This window comes from Macrosteles quadrilineatus, unplaced genomic scaffold, assembly GCF_028750875.1.
Source record: "Macrosteles quadrilineatus isolate MER2022 unplaced genomic scaffold, UCM_ALF_1.0 Scaffold_3__2_contigs__length_128488019, whole genome shotgun sequence".
Taxonomy (NCBI): domain Eukaryota; kingdom Metazoa; phylum Arthropoda; class Insecta; order Hemiptera; family Cicadellidae; genus Macrosteles; species Macrosteles quadrilineatus.
In genome coordinates this window covers 39,870,935-39,891,133 of record NW_026542596.1, presented here as the reverse complement: position 1 = coordinate 39,891,133, position 20,199 = coordinate 39,870,935, and the positions used below count along the sequence as shown (strand labels likewise).

The 20,199-nt window shown below is 37.3% G+C and overlaps 1 protein-coding gene across 2 annotated transcripts in view; it reads left to right on the top strand.

Moving 5' to 3' along the window:
- Positions 1 to 15,714: 15,714 nt before the first annotated feature.
- Positions 15,715 to 20,199, top strand: part of LOC128990927 (POC1 centriolar protein homolog A-like) — a 36,492-nt gene continuing 32,007 nt past the window's right edge. The window contains exon 1 of one of the 2 annotated variants that reach the window (XM_054413586.1): positions 15,715 to 15,896. The gene's annotated coding sequence lies outside the window, so the exon portion shown is untranslated. Of the gene's footprint in view, positions 15,904 to 20,199 lie in introns of both variants that reach the window. The other variant, XM_054413585.1, reaches the window with a different exon arrangement.

Genomic DNA, 20,199 nt, shown 5'->3' with positions numbered 1-20,199 from the left:
CAGTGCAACTCCTAGGATCGGTAGGATCGTGGATCAGATCGAAAAACCGCCCACCACCGCTCAGTGCCGATGGCGTGACGTCAACCATTACTGCAACGATACGGAACTGAGTCATGAGCCTTTGTGGTGTAGTGGATAGCGTGTCGTGCTGATAATCTGAAGGTGCCGGTTATAATTAAAAGATTGTAAAATTGAATTTGAGACATTTATAATTTTATTTTTAGAACAGAGCTATTTTTCGATTAGTAAACCTTCATTCGAGTTTATCATTATCAGCAAGTTTGGTTAGGTTATGATAGTTTAATTATATTTAATTCAAATTTAATCTACAAATTATACGTTTTGACAGCGACAGTGATACAGATAACAATTTTCCGCGAACAGTTAGATAAGCTATGCTGATGCGCCGGTATGATTCGGAAGCGTACGACATGGTGCGGTGGTGGGGGGTGATCTACTGATCTGATCCACGATCCTCCGATCCTCGGACTTGCACTGGCAGTCTAGACGCTTGTGGTTACCACAGTCAATTATATTGTTTAAATTGATCATTTTTAGATGGTCAGAAACATTGCAAGAATACTCTGTTTTTTTAGGTTATTGAAAGGATTGTTACAGTTTCATTTGGTTTACTATTATATAAGTGTTCATTATAAAACACATGACATTGTTGCATTTTATATTCATCTCTGTTACTCAAAGCTTGCTTGTTAAGGGGAGTTACCCTAAAGGTCTTATAATATGACATTGAGATTTCATTGTATTCGTTTTGCACAAATAACATTTATTTTAAGGTTTTACTGTATGCCAGTTGAATATTTGTTGGTTTAAATTGCACTTCTATGCAACTTGTTTGAAAGTATTAAGGCTGAGTTGGAATAGTTCTATAGTTCGGCCGCTTAGAAAGCGACCCCCTCTAGCATTGGTTAGTATTAGCGCGCAGGTCGCTTTCTAAGCGGCCGAACTATTGTTGCAATTTATAAATTTGAATATTAGGCCTATACTGTTTTGAAAGCTTCATGTTAAAGGGATGTCAGAAAACAAAACTTAAACTCGATCAAATAGATTGAAATAATGATGTTAGTTTGTAATTTTAATTTATTCAAAGTACAGAATGTATTTCCCCAAAAAAAAGACAATGATACAGTTTTGAACTTAAAAGTTTTAACTGATACTGATAGTAATTGGTTAGTTGATAATGATATAACAAAGTTTGATGTCACAGTAAAACCTCACTAACTCGACACCCGGTAACTCAACAGTCGACAGCTGATAGGGTGCACGTAAAAAAGCAATTTTTCAGAACATTTAGTTTTAAACTTTTAATTTTTGAATATTCTACATTTTTTTACTAAATATATGTAAAAATAGTCATGAAAGCAATAAATTCTATTCTGATATGTTAAAAAAATGAATGGTCTGGGTAACTTAACTTGACAACCCCCAAACTCTACCAACTCCAGACCACAAATTGTCGAGTTAGTGAGGTTTTACTGTACAATGAAAAATATAATTTCCTCTTTGTAGTAAATCAAGAATGGTAAAGGGAATGTTTTTGGACACATATATTTAATTATGCTTTTAGATATTTTTGCTTAAAAAAACTCGGTGAACATCTTCAAATTACATGGACCGACATGTTGAACCAACATCTTAGCTAAACAATATCCCTTCACATTTATCAACAGTCTACTCTTGGTAATTCAAACACTCGATATATTATTGAAACTTTCCATTATTCAAAATAAAAGTTCAGTCTGCAGAGAATCTCCTAATATTCAAAGTTTTACCATGCATTTTGATACACTCTGGATTTCAAAGTCAAAGTTCAGAGGGTAGGCCAATTTGGAACATTTAGTATTTCGAAGTTTCGCTGGCAAAACATTCCATAATTCGAAGGGGAAATTTCTCCCTGCCACAACAGGAAACTATACATTTTGTTAGTACAGTAGTTCATCTTATAATGTCATTGATAACACAAGAATCAATAGAAAAAGCAAACAAAATGACAGATTTTTGTTGTAAAGTTACTTAAATGAGCTGTTTAATTGTAACGTTCTGTACCTTAAACAGAATTTTACAAATTCACTACAAGGTGCCTGGAAACTAAATACAGAGGAGTGTGACAGCTGGTACTGAACCTGTTAAAAAATTAACTCTTTGTAATTCAAATGGTTAATTTTTCTCCCGATAAATCAAAATTCTTGATAAATCGAACCTCTTTATAATGCAGATTTATTTGCTTGGCCCACCAATTTTGAATTATCAAGTGTCTACTGTATTGCCTGACCAGTGTTGGAAATCCCTTGTTTACAAACTCAGCCTTCAAATGATTTGCACTTTTTCAGTTAATATATGTATTTTTAATGTTCAAACTGTTCAAAATCCCAAATAATGTTTGTTTTTAAGAAAATATGTCTATTACCAAAGTATTTTATACAAGTGGTTGTATATAATGTACTTTTGCTGTAAAATTAATATTGTACCATGTGACTTTGCTAATTTATTAAAGACAAACCAACAGTATTTATTGTCATAATTCTATTCCTGAATGTCAACTCTGAATATTTTTTTTATTCTCGATATTTGACCATATTAACATTAATTTTATGTATTTAAGTTTAGAGCTTTCATAGAACCTTACATTTTTGTGCCCTATCCAAAAAGACTTGTGTTAACACTCAACAGCTAAAGATAAGCTGTTGCAATACATAATAGTTATGGATAGTCAATGATATAATGATTGAAATGAAAAATGTCTTTATTTGAGAGCTGAAGTTAGGACTAGCAAGTCAGCAACCACTTAACCTCTAAAACATAAATAAATAAAAGTATTCACTTATATAAATAAAATTGAATAATCTAAAGTACTATAATAAAGGTACACATGAAAAAATTAAATTTAGTAATCCTAAAAAATCCCTTTTACACAAACCGCCAACAGCCCGTTCCAACACCAGCTCCAGAGACTCACTCATGCTAAGGCGGCCGTGCTGCTGCTCAATGTGTAATAAATTTGATCTCTGCCCTGGTGAATTGGTGTAGATAAAAGGAGAGAACTTCAACGACCTCTATCGGCACTGAGAACGGGTGCTGATGTCAGAGATAAAATGGAAGTTATCTGATAAATACTTGGGAATTTTACAGCAGGTTGAAATAGGGAGTAACAAGGTCATATCGCATAAGGCCAAACATGAATCTGATACAAGAACTTGGCGCTCGCTGAAGTCACAGAAAACATACTATGTTTTCTGTGCTGAAGTCTGCTAGAATCACCACCTCACAGTAGTTGAAATGAGTCGAGATGAGAGTTTTTACTGACATGATTTTCAAAGTTCAGTGGGAGGTATTCTGCAAAACGTTTGATGATCGGAATAGCCCCAAAAACCCTGTTACAAGTGGAATTCGATAGGTCAGACCAAATGAAAAATACATTTTATTTCGAACCAAAATGTATTGCAGACAATATTGTAGCAATTACAATCAATTAAGCTACTTTATGATGATGTGGTACAAAAATAGTGCAGTATAATAGAGTATTTAAATTTTTATATTTCCACGGGTGAAAGTGGCCACTTGGTCCCCAGTCTTTGTTTTACGATTTTCCATTCATTAAGGGTACAAAATGTTAAACAGACCTCCCAGAAAATGAGTTGGTCAAAATTTCTACATTTACGGATGATACTGTAATTTTGTCTGTTCATCGTGATCCAGTTCAAGCTACTCTAAATTTACAGCAAAATCTGAACATAATTACTGATTGGTTTAAAACCTGGAGATTCAAAATTAAATTAAACTAAATCTTTCCAACTTTCTTTTACTCTAAATCGAAATTCTTGTCCTCGGTTTTATGGGGTATAAATAGGTTTTTCCCATTTTTGATAAAAAAAAAACATAAAATTTTGCAATTTCTTTCCAACCTATTTTGTAGAGCTTAAAAAAAAACAAATAATTTAGTATATTGAAGCGTTATTATGTGCCTAATAGTTACGGAGAAAATTCCAAAACAATGTAAATCTAAAATTTCCATGTTATTCTTATGGAGAACAAGTAAACTGTTGTAGTTTGCTTGTTTATGAACATATTTTGATCAAATTTGGAAAATGTTTTTATTTCTTACTAACTATTAACATTTAAATAAAAAAAAACTGTACCCTCCCTGATGCAGCAAACCTAAGTACTTGTTAAACTAATTCTATTTAAATAGGAAATAAAGGTTATACAGGGTGTTTCAGAATTCGTGTCGGATATTTTAGGGTATTGTTCCTGGGTAAGAAACAAATCCAAATATCATATTTAAATTGACCGGAAGTCCTTAGTTACTCACACAGCCGCCATTTTGTTTTTTCACTTATTAATTGTTTTATAAAAAATGGTAAGAGATAAAAAATTGAAACTTTGCAAAAACATTTATGACAACTAGACAAAGCTACAAAAGAATTATGAAATTTTTTTAATTCATAAAACAAAATGGCGGCCATTTAAAATTTCGTTTCTTAAATTACTCAAAAGCCACTGAGTTTACAAAAATTTACAAGGATAACTTTTTTAAGATAATTTAATTACAAATCTATTGACACCTTAACCTTTAAGATTGGATGCATATTAACTGAGATATGGCAGCTTTAGTGATACGTGACCGCTGGAGGTTAGATGTAGTGCATGCCGAGGCATGCGGTATAAGTCTGCCACAACAATGCAACTGTCTGCGTCCGCTTTGCAAGTTATTTTTAAACGATTTTAGATTATTTCAAACAATAATAAAATATTACATAACCCCAAAAGTGTCTTTTTTTATCAATTATCAATCATTAGGATGGCTTAAAAATTGCACACCTATTTACTGTTTTTAAAATTCACACTAAACACCCTAATTTTTTAAATCAGCTGTGGTTAAATTAAACATAGTTGTTTACAAACTAATCAGCTGATTTTATTTTTTCTAAAGATGTTATTGTTTATTTAATGTAGTCAGTTACTCTAACTTTTTACACTTACTTAAAGTGTACCGTACTCTCCTGGTACTCTCACTGTGACTGTATAAGGTTAGAGGTACTGACTACATTGAATAGGAAAATTATAAAATTGTCTGTTTCTTCAGACGCAGCAGTTAGTGACGTCAAACGGCACCTGAGAAATCTTCCGTGTGCCCCACCGGACATTTTAGTGTAAATCCAATCAGGCAAATGGAAATTCGCTTAGTCTGCAGGTTTGCTGCGTCGGGGGTATTTTGTTTCTATGATTGTGCTTAATTTAGTGCAGATAGCTTCAGCCGTTCAGGAGGAGTATTTAGGGAAGTAGTGTAAGAGCTTCGCTCAATAAAGTACCACCTATGAATTTTGAAATTTCCCCTGGCCAAGTAAGTAAGTTTTTTTAGCCAATGAGTGCCAATGTGTGATGATAAATAAGTTTTTTTTTGTTTTTCAATTCTCTGCATGGTGTGTTGCAGGCTTAGGCTAAGATTGATGTATTGACGTTTCCTTGTACATATTATGCTTTCAGGATATAAATCATTCTCTCTCTCATTCTCATTCTCACGACCACCTTTAACTGCAGGCCGTGACCTTGTAGAAATTGCAACGTCGCAAGTAGGGTTGTTAACTCTTTCCAGCACGGAAAATATAGGTGTCAGGTGACCCCAACCTGCACAGATTTTTTTTTTTTAATGTTTGTAAATACTTTATAATTTGTGTTTAGAACCATATATAAGGTTTTATAAAAATGCATTAATAATTTTTTTTTTATCAGTTAGTGATAAAAGGGAGTTACACATATGTAACACCGTGCAGCAAATGGAACATATTTTATTGAATCCCCAAAATATTATAAATCAAGTTAGAGGGTTTCTTTGCGGATATCTATATAAATAAAATCAGAGTTTTGCTCAGAATCATTCATTTGTAGGTTATTTTTACGTTTTATACATTAAAGAAGCCGAAACAAGTCTCATATAAATTTCTGTCTGTCCGTCTGTCTGTCTTTCTGTCTTTCTGTAACACTCAAGATGGCATTTTACGCAATCTTCTCCAGGAAAACGAGAGTACCTATCAAGATGCAAGTCATTTTAATGTATTCACTGGTTTGGCGAGAGTGTCTTTAGCCATTAAAATATGGCCTCATTACTTAGTCAATAACATTACGGACGTTCAAAAAAGCAGTTTTGTGCGATTTTTGTCAAGTTTTCGTCCAATTTTTATCACATAATGATCTATGAATTAACGAACAGCTGTTCGGATCAAGATTATTTTTTCTAGCTGTCACTGATATGTTTACAAATAAATGTTGTTTACAAATACCACAACCATTTCCGATCACGTTTTAAAGGCAAAGCCCATCCAAGTGAGATTAAAAACGTTGTCTGCTTACATAACGGATTTAATTAACTTAATCGCAAGTGTAATAATGTAGTGTAAACGTAAATGAAATTAAATAACTAGGCATCATCCAGGTCAGGAACCAGAGATTCTTTGTGAATAAAATTGTTCATGAGTTTTGATAACCAGAAAGAAGACCTTGAATCAGTGTTGTATAGGGCTGGGAAACTTGAATTTATTAATGATCGTCGCCAATAGCTTACCAACAAGGATTCCACTCATTGATGGAGCTTCAATGGTGGTTGTGTAAAGTGTAAAGTAAAAAATCACAACTGCAGTTGGTGGGTGATTGTAACAGAGGTTTACGGTTTATGGATGATGCTAAACTAGCTTTTACAATGTGTCACTTTCTGTTCCTACTCACCATATGATGCAATCGCTGGACCATACAACCAATAGGCCCATAGCCCATCTCTTGGGTACTTACGCCTACCCAATTATTCATAACAACCTTTTCGACGACGATCCTTGATACCGGTACTTTTCCCTAGAATACACGGCCTCCCTACTTAAGAAATAAAATTACAAACGTCCAAAAACCCAGCATTGCGTGATTTTTGTCACATTTCATTCTAATGTTAAAAGATATACCAATCATTGTTTAGAGAATAGGCCTGCGTAATCTAACAAACAAAATAACAAACAGTTGTTTTTATAAGGTTGTTTTTTTTTCAAACTGACACTAATAAGTTTACATTAAAAGTTGTTTACGAATAAAGCAATTAATGGGAAATAATTTTGATTGCCGATATTTTTTCACGAGAAAATCCAAAACCAAGAAATCAATAACCTTGGGACTTGATTAACGCATTTAATTTGTCGGACGTAATTCTTAACTGTAAACTTTGGTTTTTGGTACTGGTTCTTTTCCTTAGAACCGTTGGTAGCAGCAAGAATCATTTTTACGTACAAATCACTGTAATTTACAAATTAGTTATCGTTGGTGTTGCACCTTATTTATACAGTGGTATTACAGCCTTATTCAATTTAATTGATGTCTTAACTTTATAAGTTTTGCTTTTTCTGTCTGGATTCCAAAATGTTAGTTTATGCTAAGAAAATGATAACTCATTTAAGTAAAACATTTGTTTAGCAAACCATCATGAATTGTTTACGATTTACGTTGTTTATGTATCAATAATTTGTGGCCTATTTTGGTAATTTTTATTATAGGCTAAATTACCAATCTAAATCGTCTATAGTACTATCATAGACTAACTAACGGTTTTATCTATGGTACTAGTACTTCATTTCATAAAGTAAGCCGTCATTTCGACAGCATTTCGGGTCATCTTCGGTCCAAGCAAATGTAAATTGTTTTGATAAAATTTGATGACATTGACAAAGATTGCAAATTCTAATTTTATATGTACTTTGTTATGCTTAAAACGTAGGAAATTCCCTAATTAAGTTCTGTATTTTTGTGTGTATGTCTGTTGGTAACGCATTTATGTTATATATGTAATTTCTCAGTGTCACGAAAAGGACAAGAGCACCTTGATAATGAAAATGTCAACCCGAATAAAGTGTTAAATGGTGAGGTTGAGGTAGTACTTTAAACACCTTTAACCATTGTGGGAAATAACTTTCAACTATAGGCCTTAGGGCTATGCCTCATAGATCTAGGCCTATAAAGCTTTTTTTAGTTTAATCATTGGATTTAAATATGGACCAACACGATCCGGGTGACATTTAATTGCGAAGCATTTGTTTTGGCTTGAGACTGTCAGATACTGTATTTGCGAAGGTTTATATATAATTGTTTTGCCAGCATATCTGAAAATATGCAAACCAACTTTGCTTTTCTTTATATAAGAAGGTTTCAACTGACTACTTTAAGATCCCCGTGCGTAGAACGGGCACACAGCCTCACAGCTAGTCATAAATACAAATGCAAATTACAATATAAGAAAGTATATATATTACACAAAACATTACAATATCATATGGAGACCTGAATAAATGTAGTAAAAGAAAATTCACACACTGATAAATGTAAAAAAAATGTAAAATGTAAAAGTTACTTAGCCAAAACAAAGTAATACAAAGGCCAATTTATATTTAAGTAATATAAACATAAATTTAAAGGCGGGTTTCAATAAAAAAATGTTCCAATATGCCCAAATTTTATCCTAAATTGTTATGACATGAAACAACTATCAATATCGAGCCTAAAATATGACAAACCCTATTTATAATGTCATATTGTTTATAAAAATGCATAAACGCAATTAAAATTAGGTTTCTGGAAGATTTTATAGTTAATTTATTACAAGTGTACCTGTTGCTCGAATTCGAGCAATTGCGAAGCATTACAGGCGACTCAAAGATCATGGAAATACTCACGATCTACACAACAGTTAGATATAATCAAAATCTTTTGTAAATGTCTTATCTTTTTTCAAAAAGTTCATTTTGTTTTTTTAGTGTTTTTAGTGTAAAAAAAACATTATTTCTATTTTTTTTACTTGGTTGTGTTCTATGACTTTTTCTATGTTTCCATTGTTTGCAAATCGATTATTTAAATGATTGCTTAAGAAATGTAGCCACAGTGTTAATTCAGTTTTATTTTTAGCCTATATCAAATTGTCCAAGATTTCTTGCTCTTTTCCATTGTATTAATTACACCAACCCAACTTTCGTCTACAGATGCAATATGCCAAAGAATATCACCTACGTACAATCTCCAAGAAGTGGTAAAAAAGGCAGAAACCAACCCATACAATAGATATAAGTTAACTCCATAAGAAATCATTTTAAAAGTTACTGTGATATTAGGATTTTCCACTGATTTGGTAATAGAACATTATATTGCAAAACATGACACGATGCAGAAGAAAATCAATTTTAAAATCAGTAAAATCCATTGCAAATACTGTACTTTATTTTTACAAATTCAATAAATCACAATTTAAATATTAACAGCTGTTGCATTAAAAAGTAGGTTGTGTAGAATTATGCATATGGTCGTAATGTAAACAAATCTGAAGAGGCAACTTTAAAGGCGTCTGGGGCAGAGCCCCAAAGGAATTTACCTCGTTCCTCTTTTGATGGCTCATCTACTCAGACCAAGACCTTTCTTTAGGTCCCTACCAAGTTTCTACGCCCAGCCGCTGTGACAAAAACCCCGTTTTCCTCCATAAGAATAACATGGGATGGGAATTTAAAGGCCATGGGTGCAGAGCCCCAAGGGAATTCACCATGATTCTCTTTTGATGGCTCATCTACAGACCAAGAACCTTTCTTTAGACACCTCTACCGAGTTTCTACACCCAGCCGTTCTCTCAAAATAGCTGTGACAAAGAAAAACAGTTTCAAATTAATATATAGATTTATGGATAAATATATTTGGAACGCTTAGCTGCATGGTGTTATATTTGAGTAACTCACTTTAAAAACCCAAAATACGTTCTAGTTTACTGGTTTTATGACTCTAAACAATTACAAGGAACGCTATTATAACAGTACATTACAAAACAATATAGGAATTATATATCAATAACAACATATCTTTCATTTGCATAAAAAATAAAGACGGGATCTTGGGCACGAGTCTTTCATCAGGAACAGCTGTCACAGTGCCTCTCTTGTAGTCTTCATAGCGGTTGGGAGCAGGAAGAACGAATATTAAAACAAGCGAATAGGGATCAACTAACACTTTATTACTTAAAAAAATTAATCTTTAACAATTTCATCGATTAAAAATAACACATTACAATTTACAAAGCAAACCGCGACTAACCGAATAACATACGAATTACAATAATGAATTTAAAAACGTACACGGACTTAAAAGAAAAGAGTAAGGATAAAAGAAAGGGCGCGAGACCGCGCGCGGCGGACCTTACCGTCGTTCGCTACATTCCGGCGCGATCTCAGGCTTCAGCATCGCCCAAGCGGAGCGTCAGCGTGGTCACATGACCATCATCAGCCAATCAGCGCACGCTGAGCGCTCAACCCATGATTCAATGCAAGGACAGTTACTTGACAGGTGCTGCACCCAAACGATCACAGCATGCGTTAATGAAACTAATTGAAGCGAGAATGAAGCTAGAAATGTAACATTGTTTACCACAATCCGCGTGCACTCGCGGAGTCAGCACATTCCATGATACATCCGGCCAAGCCACGACGTCTGGTTAGGATTATTGTAGGGTTACAATGTAATGAAATGAATTGGAATATGAGTTTTAAGGTTCACTTGGAGACTTATGTGAAGTTAAATAAAATTCAATATTGCTAAATACGGTTGACACATCAACCTAACCTAGCAAATATTCGGTGATAGCCAACGGGCCAGGTTTAGGGAGTAAGGCCAATCAGCTTAAGCTCAAAGTTAACAAATTACAACAAAATGAGGCAAATATGCCAGGCCATCACACAGCCAGCTGTTTTCTAAGAGTTCTTTGTCAGAATGTAAACAAATGGACGGTGCTGCCACCTAGCAAAGCTCCATAGTGCTAACATTTAAAGTTTCCAGATGCATAGCGCTAGTAGTCTCGTTTACAAAAAATAAAATGTCTCGCGTTACAAATTACTACTAACATTACTAACACCGTGCAGCAAAGAAGTCAAAAATTCCGTTACATAAATGTAACACTGTGCTTGAAAGAGTTAGGCCTGGCGCTTAGGCCTAGCGCCTCACAAGCCTATTACGGTCGATTTTTTCGATCGGCCGATAAAAAAATCTGCCAAAAATAAATCGCCCTTGATTTATGTCTAGGCGCACACTTGGCGATTTTTTAGTGGAGAAATGGTTTTTTTGAGTGCGTTTAAGCTATACTAAAATGGACTTTGTTGAATTAACCTGTGTTTGTGCTCTTCTAATTAGATCAAAGAAAAAAAGAAGACAACTTAAATATTGGGTTCATCCGATAGTAAGTCAGATACTTTTAAATCGATAGTTTTATAAACTATACACTTTACCGTGATGACAGTAAAAAGTTCTTTAAGAATGTCTGTTGAAAGTTTCAGTTTTTATTATAAGAGCTGTGGCCTTTTTTAGCAAAGAAAACAACACAACTCACACTGAAGTACTGAAGTTCACTGACTTCTGTAGAGAACAACAAGCGACTGGCCGATTTTTTAGTCGACCGTGTGCGCGGACTGATAACAACCTGTACGTTACAGATTTTCGGGCGACAATCGCCTCGCCTACGAATCTGTGGCAAAACCCAGATTTTAAAATCGGCGCAATTCTCGATCGCCTGTGTGCGCGCTTCCATTCAAATACATGATGCACAGATCGGCCGATGAATAGTCGCCTCAAAATAATCGCTCGTGTGCGCCTAGCGTGTCAGACGTCCCATAAGATAACATGGCAGACAGGTGACATCAGCTCATTAATTCGCACTTTATTGATTTAAATCCTATATTCTAATATGAGCAATGTTTGCTTGTATGCTTGCTTGCACAAAAATCTCGAAAACGGCTCCGACGATTTTTTTCAAATGTTGTAAATAGTTTATTCCTGGCCTAAAAACAAGTTTGCTGCAGTTAGAACTGCCAACAAAAATCTAATTACGTAGAAAAATGAAACTGAAAGTCACATTTTTTTAACATTAGTCTTATGGGTTGCTAAGTAACCATGTTGGTTGAATCAAAGATTACATATGCTACGCGTTGAATTAACAAGGAAAAAGTAAACAAAAGACTTTAAGTTGTAACACATGTGTTCATAAAGGCATCTAATCACAGTATACTAGAAATTACAAAATAAAGTACAAAAGCAAAAACATCACTTGTTATTATTGAGCAATGATTATACTGAAGCTTACTCGATACATTGTAGTAAAGGCAAGTTAGCAGTGCGGAGTGTGGGATCTGTTATGACGATTAGATTAAGGTAGATTTCCCATTCTTATGGAACAGCTAATATGTTTTATCTGTGGCTGAAGCCAATTTTATTGTTAGTTCTGTCCGGTTTTCTGTAGATGTCGTGCTTTGTTTACAATTTGTTTATTGTTATTTCAGTAATTTAAAACCCCGTTTAACCAAATAATACTATTTAATCATAAACGATAACTCGTTCACTTTATTACCGTGCTATATTACTATATTACTATCGTTGGCTATATAACCAAACAGTATGACACAAATAATGAGAAACTAACCCTAAAATAATAGTAACAAATTGTAAACAAAACACGACATCTACAGAAAACCAGACAGAACTAACATTAAAAGTGGCTTCAGCTGTTCCATAAGGATGGTAAGGTATCTGCAATTCTAAAATGCTATGGGGAGGTAAGGAAAAAGGTCCGTGACGTAGGAAGTGGTAGAGGAAATACTGTAATAAAGGTGAGCGGTCCGGAGTGTGGGAACTGTTTATGACGATTAGATTAAGGTATCTACAATCCTAAAATGCTATGGGAAGGGAGGAAAACAGGTCCGCGACGTAGGAAGTGGTGAAGGAAGTAGTAAAGGCGAGCAGTCCGGAGTGTGGGAACTGTTAATGACGATTAGATTAAGGTATCTAAAATCTTAAAATGCTATGGGAAGGGAGGAAAACAGGTCAGTGACGTAGGAAATGATGATGGAAGTAGTAAAGGTGAGCAGTCTGGAGTGTGAGAACTGTTTATGACAATTAGATTAATGTATCTACAATCCTAAAATGCCATGGGAAGGGAGGGAAACAGGTCCGCGACGTAGGAAGTGATGAAGGAAGTAGTAAAGGCGAGCAGTCCGGAGTGTGGGAACTGTTTATGACGATTAGATTAAGGTATCTGCAATTCTAAAATGCTATGGGAAGTTAAGGAAACAGGTCCGTGACGTAGGAAGTGGTAAAGGAAATACTGTAATAAAGGTGAGCGGTCCGGATGAGTGTGGGAACTGTTTATGACGATTAGATTAAAGGTATCTACAATCCTAATAAATCCTATGGGAAGGGAGGGAAACAGGTCCGCGACGTAGGAAGTGGTGAAGGAAGTAGTAAAGGCGAGCAGTCCGGAGTGTGGGAACTGTTAATGACGATTAGATTAAGGTATATATAATCTTAAAATGCTATGGGAAGGGAGGAAAACAGGTTCGAGATGTAGGAAGTGGTGAAGGAAGTAGTCAATGCGAGCAGTCCGGAGTGTGGGAACCGTTTATTAGGATTAGATTAAGGTATCTGCAATCTTAAAATGCAATGGGAAGGGAGGGAAACAGGTCCGCGACGTAGGAAAAGGTGAAGGATAAGGCGATCAGTGTGGAGTCTGGGAACTAGAAACCAATTGTAACAGTTAGATTTATGTATCTGCAATTGAAATACTGAAATGCTATGAGAAGGGATGGAAACATGTCCATGACGTAGGAAATGGTGAAGGAAGTAGTAAAGGCTGGCATAACAGAGTGGGGGAATGATTTTCCCCGAGCAAAGCTTGGTTCCCAGGTACTTTATGAAAACAAATTTACTTAAATAATGAAAATAAAACATACAGAATTGAAAACCAAAACAATATGATTTGAAAATTTATCTGTACATTTAAAGCGGAGTACATATTTTCACAGTCCAGTAACTAAGCTTTCGTAAATACACACAAGTACCATTAGCTGATTCCAAACAAAACAGCTGTTACAACCCTACTTGCAACGTTTTTCCACTTCGAAGGCCGTGGCCCGGAGTTAAAGGCGGTCAAGGAGTTGACTGGGGTGACTGAGGGTGCTGGGTGACCGTGACTGTACTCGCAATAATCTATTAAGATAGATTAAGGTTAGGAGTAGCATAGATAAAACATGTTAGTCTATGGGTTTAGTAACTTATATGTTTTATCTAAGCTATAATCCAGATTCTTTCTACCATAGATGAAGTAATGTAATATGGTGTTTATTTATTCTATGCTTCTACCATGCAGATTACCTATATGGTGCGTTATTATGAGTTATGAGACCAAAACCGCACATTTCATAACAACTGGGTATGTTTTCCGTTTGGTTGGTAGCATCGTTGTTTATTTGGATATTTTTAAAAATTTCAAGTAAGTTTAATTCAAGTTGTTGACGTTGTTGTCAGTTAGTTGTCGTTGTTGAAGTTGAAGATTTGAGCAGTGTTGCCAAAAAGCGGGTAATTACCCGAAAAGCGGGTAATTTAGTTACCTGGGGGTAATGCTGCGGGTAATGGCAAATAGGCGGGTAAAAAGCGGGTAAATGACAACTGATCAAATATTATTTGTTTTTCGTATTATTACTTTTATATTTCACTAAAAGAAAAATATTTCCCTGTTTTTTTTCATTAAAGTAATTTCATAGACTTTTTATTGTTTTACACTACTTCTCTTAACCTTCATCAGTTTGGTTCAGTTCTCACTCAGTCACTAGTAGGCTACAGCGTTCAGTCGGTTCGGTTCGGTTCAGTTTCAGTAAGTACGGTTTTTTGTAGTATTTTCTTTTGGATTGGAGTGGAAAAACTTTTGGGTTGCCTGGCCTTAATTTAATGCCTGATACCATGGTGGAACTAGTCTCTAGTCTACTTCTAAAGAGGATGAAAAACATAAAACAGGGGAATAATAATATTGATTGGTTATAATAACTATATTTTCTCCCTATAACTAATAAAAAATTAAATTTTTAACAGTACTTACTCATTACTAAATAATTATATCACATAGGCTATCATAAAAAAAACCAAATCATTGTAGGCCTAAGTAACTTAATGTAATTATTTTTTTAAGGTCAGTAAGATTGAAAATTTCATTATGAAGGTTAATTACAAGTCTCAAGTCCTATATTTAGTTCTTTACATCTTAATTTGTGGGATTACTCAAAACATAGAGGATACGCGTCCGGTAACCGGACGTGGATAAGGCGTACGGCAATGACGTCATGGGGTTGCGGGAGCCTGGAACGCCTTTACCACAACAATACAATGACCAGCCATCGGTGTTCGTGGTGTAGTGGATAAGGTGCTCGGCTGATATGCAAGAGGTCCAGGGTTCGAATCCAATTGATGACTTTAACTTTTTGTCGAAGAGTTTGCATTGAATACCATTTATTCTTAACTGTACATCTTTTATTAGAATTTTTGGCATTTATAATTTTTTTTATAGAGAAAGAATTTCACTTTAATTCGATTTTTTCACTATCAGCAAGTTTGGTTGGTTAGGTTAGGTTATGACAGTAATTGCCGGACGTCTAATCCACGTCCGGTTACCGGACGCGTATCCTCTGCCTACTCAAAAACTAATTTATCAGGTTTTGTATTCGTTACTTTTAGAGACAGGCAAGAGTGTTAAAAGGGAATTTTTGGTTTGTTGAGGGTAATTTTGAGAAAAAGCGGGTAATTCTTTGCTCTGGAGGGGGTAATTGGGCCATATTGGATTGGCAACACTGGATTTGAGTATGAGACAATGAGACATGAGAATGAATAGATTGATCGAGGGGTTCTAATTTCTAAAACTAAAATCCTACAAAATTAAAACGTATTAATTTATTTGATTCTTTCTTTCTGACCCACGATTAATGGTACATTAAGAATATTAGTGTAGCGAGTGACAAGCAATTTATTACAGTCAAAATTAAACTTAATAGCAGCTAAGTTTACCGGTAACCGGTAAGTAAAAATTAATTTTAAGTGCCTCAGAAGAAACCTAATTTGAAGTTAGATTGGTCAATTTCTCTAAATAAATTGGGCCTACGTAACTTAGTACATCAACAAGCTATTTCACTCATGAATAGGCCTAGGCCTACATCAATTTGTACACATGTTAACTTGTGTGAACCTGGCAATAACTTGGCAATAAGTAGTACGCCCGCCCGCTAAAATCTATTGCTGGCCGCTTTGCGGCAAAATGCGACCGCGTAACATGAAACCGATGATGTCACCAGATAGAGGACAGTTTAACGGACACAACAGTATCAATATCATGTACCTGGGGAATAAGAAAGGGGGGGTAAAGTCAGCAATAAGTAGTGGGCGCGCCTGAAAAAATCTATTCCCGGCCGAATTGCGGAAAAATACGTCCGCGAGCAATAATAACGACGATGCCAACAGATAGAGGAAACTTCAAAGGACACGACAGTATCAACATCATGTACCTGGGGAGTAATTTAGGGGGGTAAAACCAGCAATAAGTAGTGGGCGCGCCCGAAAAAATCTATTCCCGGCCGTATTGCGGAAAAATACGTCCGCGAGCAATAATAACGACGATGCCAACAGATAGAGGACACTTCAACGGACACGACAGTATCAACATCATGTACCTGGGGAGTAATATAAGGGGGGTAAAACCAGCAATAAGTTGTGCGCGTGCCCTTTCAAATCTATTGCTGGCCGTATTGCAGAGAAATACGTCCGCGAGCAATAATAATGACGACGCCAACAGATAGAGGACACTTCAACGGACACGACAGTATCAACATCATGTACCTGGGGAGTAATATAAGGGGGGTAAAACCAGCAATAAGTTGTGCGCGCGCCCTTTCAAATCTATTGCTGGCCGTATTGCGGAGAAATACGTCCGCGAGCAATAATAACGACGACGCCAACAGATAGAGGACACTTCAACGGACACGACAGTATCAACATCATGTACCTGGGGAGTAATTTAGGGAGGGTAAAACCAGCAATAAGTAGTGCGCGCGCCCGATAAAATCTATTGCTGGCCGTATTGCCGAAAAATACGTCCGCAAGCAATATTAACAATGATGCCAACAGATAGAGGACACTTCAACGGACACGGCAGTATCAACATCATGTACCTGGGGAGTAATATAAGGGGGGTAAAACCAGCAATAAGTAGTGGGCGCGCCCGAAAAAATCTATTCCCGGCCGTATTGCAGAAAAATACGTCCGCGAGCAATAATAACGACGATGCCAAAAGATAGAGGACACTTCAACGGACACGACAGTATCAACATCATGTACCTGGGGAGTAATATAAGGGGGGTAAAACCAGCAATAAGTTGTGCGCGCGCCCTTTCAAATCTATTGCTGGCCGTATTGCGGAGAAATACGTCCGCGAGCAATAATAACTGCGACGCCAACAGATAGAGGACACTTCAACGGACACGACAGTATCAACATCATGTACCTGGGGAGTAATATAAGGGGGGTAAAACCAGCAATAAGTAGTGGGCGCGCCCGAAAAAATCTATTCCTGGCCGTATTGCGGAAAAATACGTCCGCGAGCAATAATAACGACGATGCCAACAGATAGAGGACACTTCAACGGACACGACAGTATCAACATCATGTACCTGGGGAGTAATATAAGGGGGGTAAAACCAGCAATAAGTTGTGCGCGCGCCCTTTCAAATCTATTGCTGGCCGTATTGCGGAGAAATACGTCCGCGAGCAATAATAACGACGACGCCAACAGATAGAGGACACTTCAACGGACACGACAGTATCAACATCATGTACCTGGGGAGTAATTTAGGGGGGGGGGGGTAAAACCAGCAATAAGTAGTGCGCGCGCCCGATAAAATCTATTGCTGGCCGTATTGCCGAAAAATACGTCCGCAAGCAATATTAACAATGATGCCAACAGATAGAGGACACTTCAACGGACACGGCAGTATCAACATCATGTACCTGGGAAGTAATTTAGGGGGGGGGGGGTAAAACCAGCAATAAGTAGTGGGCGCGCCCGAAAAAATCTATTCCCGGCCGTATTGCGGAAAAATACGTCCGCGAGCCATAATAACGACGATGCCAAAAGATAGAGGACACTTCAACGGACACGACAGTATCAACATCATGTACCTGGGGAGTAATATAAGGGGGGTAAAACTAGCAATAAGTTGTGCGCGCGCCCTTTCAAATCTATTGCTGGCCGTATTGCGGAGAAATACGTCCGCGAGCAATAATAACGATGACGCTAACAGATAGAGGACACTTCAACGGACACGACAGTATCAACATCATGTACCTGGGGAGTAATATAAGGGGGGTAAAACCAGCAATAAGTAGTGGGCGCGCCCGAAAAAATCTATTCCTGGCCGTATTGCGGAAAAATACGTCCGCGAGCAATAATAACGACGATGCCAACAGATAGAGGACACTTCAACGGACACGACAGTATCAACATCATGTACCTGGGGAGTAATATAAGGGGGGTAAAACCAGCAATAAGTTGTGCGCGCGCCCTTTCAAATCTATTGCTGGCCGTATTGCGGAGAAATACGTCCGCGAGCAATAATAACGACGACGCCAACAGATAGAGGACACTTCAACGGACACGACAGTATCAACATCATGTACCTGGGGAGTAATTTAGGGGGGGGGGGTAAAACCAGCAATAAGTAGTGCGCGCGCCCGATAAAATCTATTGCTGGCCGTATTGCCGAAAAATACGTCCGCAAGCAATATTAACAATGATGCCAACAGATAGAGGACACTTCAACGGACACGACAGTATCAACATCATGTACCTGGGGAGTAATTTAGGGGGGGGGGGTAAAACCAGCAATAAGTAGTGCGCGCGCCCGATAAAATCTATTGCTGGCCGTATTGCCGAAAAATACGTCCGCAAGCAATATTAACAATGATGCCAACAGATAGAGGACACTTCAACGGACACGGCAGTATCAACATCATGTACCTGGGAAGTAATTTAGGGGGGGGGGGGGTAAAACCAGCAATAAGTAGTGGGCGCGCCCGAAAAAATCTATTCCCGGCCGTATTGCGGAAAAATACGTCCGCGAGCAATAATAACGACGATGCCAAAAGATAGAGGACACTTCAACGGACACGACAGTATCAACATCATGTACCTGGGGAGTAATATAAGGGGGGTAAAACTAGCAATAAGTTGTGCGCGCGCCCTTTCAAATCTATTGCTGGCCGTATTGCGGAGAAATACGTCCGCGAGCAATAATAACGATGACGCTAACAGATAGAGGACACTTCAACGGACACGACAGTATCAACATCATGTACCTGGGGAGTAATATAAGGGGGGTAAAACCAGCAATAAGTAGTGGGCGCGCCCGAAAAAATCTATTCCTGGCCGTATTGCGGAAAAATACGTCCGCGAGCAATAATAACGACGATGCCAACAGATAGAGGACACTTCAACGGACACGACAGTATCAACATCATGTACCTGGGGAGTAATATAAGGGGGGTAAAACCAGCAATAAGTTGTGCGCGCGCCCTTTCAAATCTATTGCTGGCCGTATTGCGGAGAAATACGTCCGCGAGCAATAATAACGACGACGCCAACAGATAGAGGACACTTCAACGGACACGACAGTATCAACATCATGTACCTGGGGAGTAATTTAGGGGGGGGGGGGGTAAAACCAGCAATAAGTAGTGCGCGCGCCCGATAAAATCTATTGCTGGCCGTATTGCCGAAAAATACGTCCGCAAGCAATATTAACAATGATGCCAACAGATAGAGGACACTTCAACGGACACGACAGTATCAACATCATGTACCTGGGAAGTAATTTAGGGGGGGGGTAAAACCAGCAATAAGTAGTGGGCGCGCCCAAAAAAATCTATTCCCGGCCGTATTGCGGAAAAATACGTCCGCGAGCAATAATAACGACGATGCCAAAAGATAGAGGACACTTAAACGGACACGACAGTATCAACATCATGTACCTGGGGAGTAATATAAGGGGGGTAAAACTAGCAATAAGTTGTGCGCGCGCCCTTTCAAATCTATTGCTGGCCGTATTGCGGAGAAATACGTCCGCGAGCAATAATAACGATGACGCTAACAGATAGAGCACACTTCAACGGACACGACAGTATCAACTTCATGTACCTGGGGAGTAATTTAGGGGGGTAAAACCAGCAATAAGTAGTGCGCGCGCCCGATAAAATCTATTGCTGGCCGTATTGCCGAAAAATACGTCCGCAAGCAATATTAACAATGATGCCAACAGATAGAGG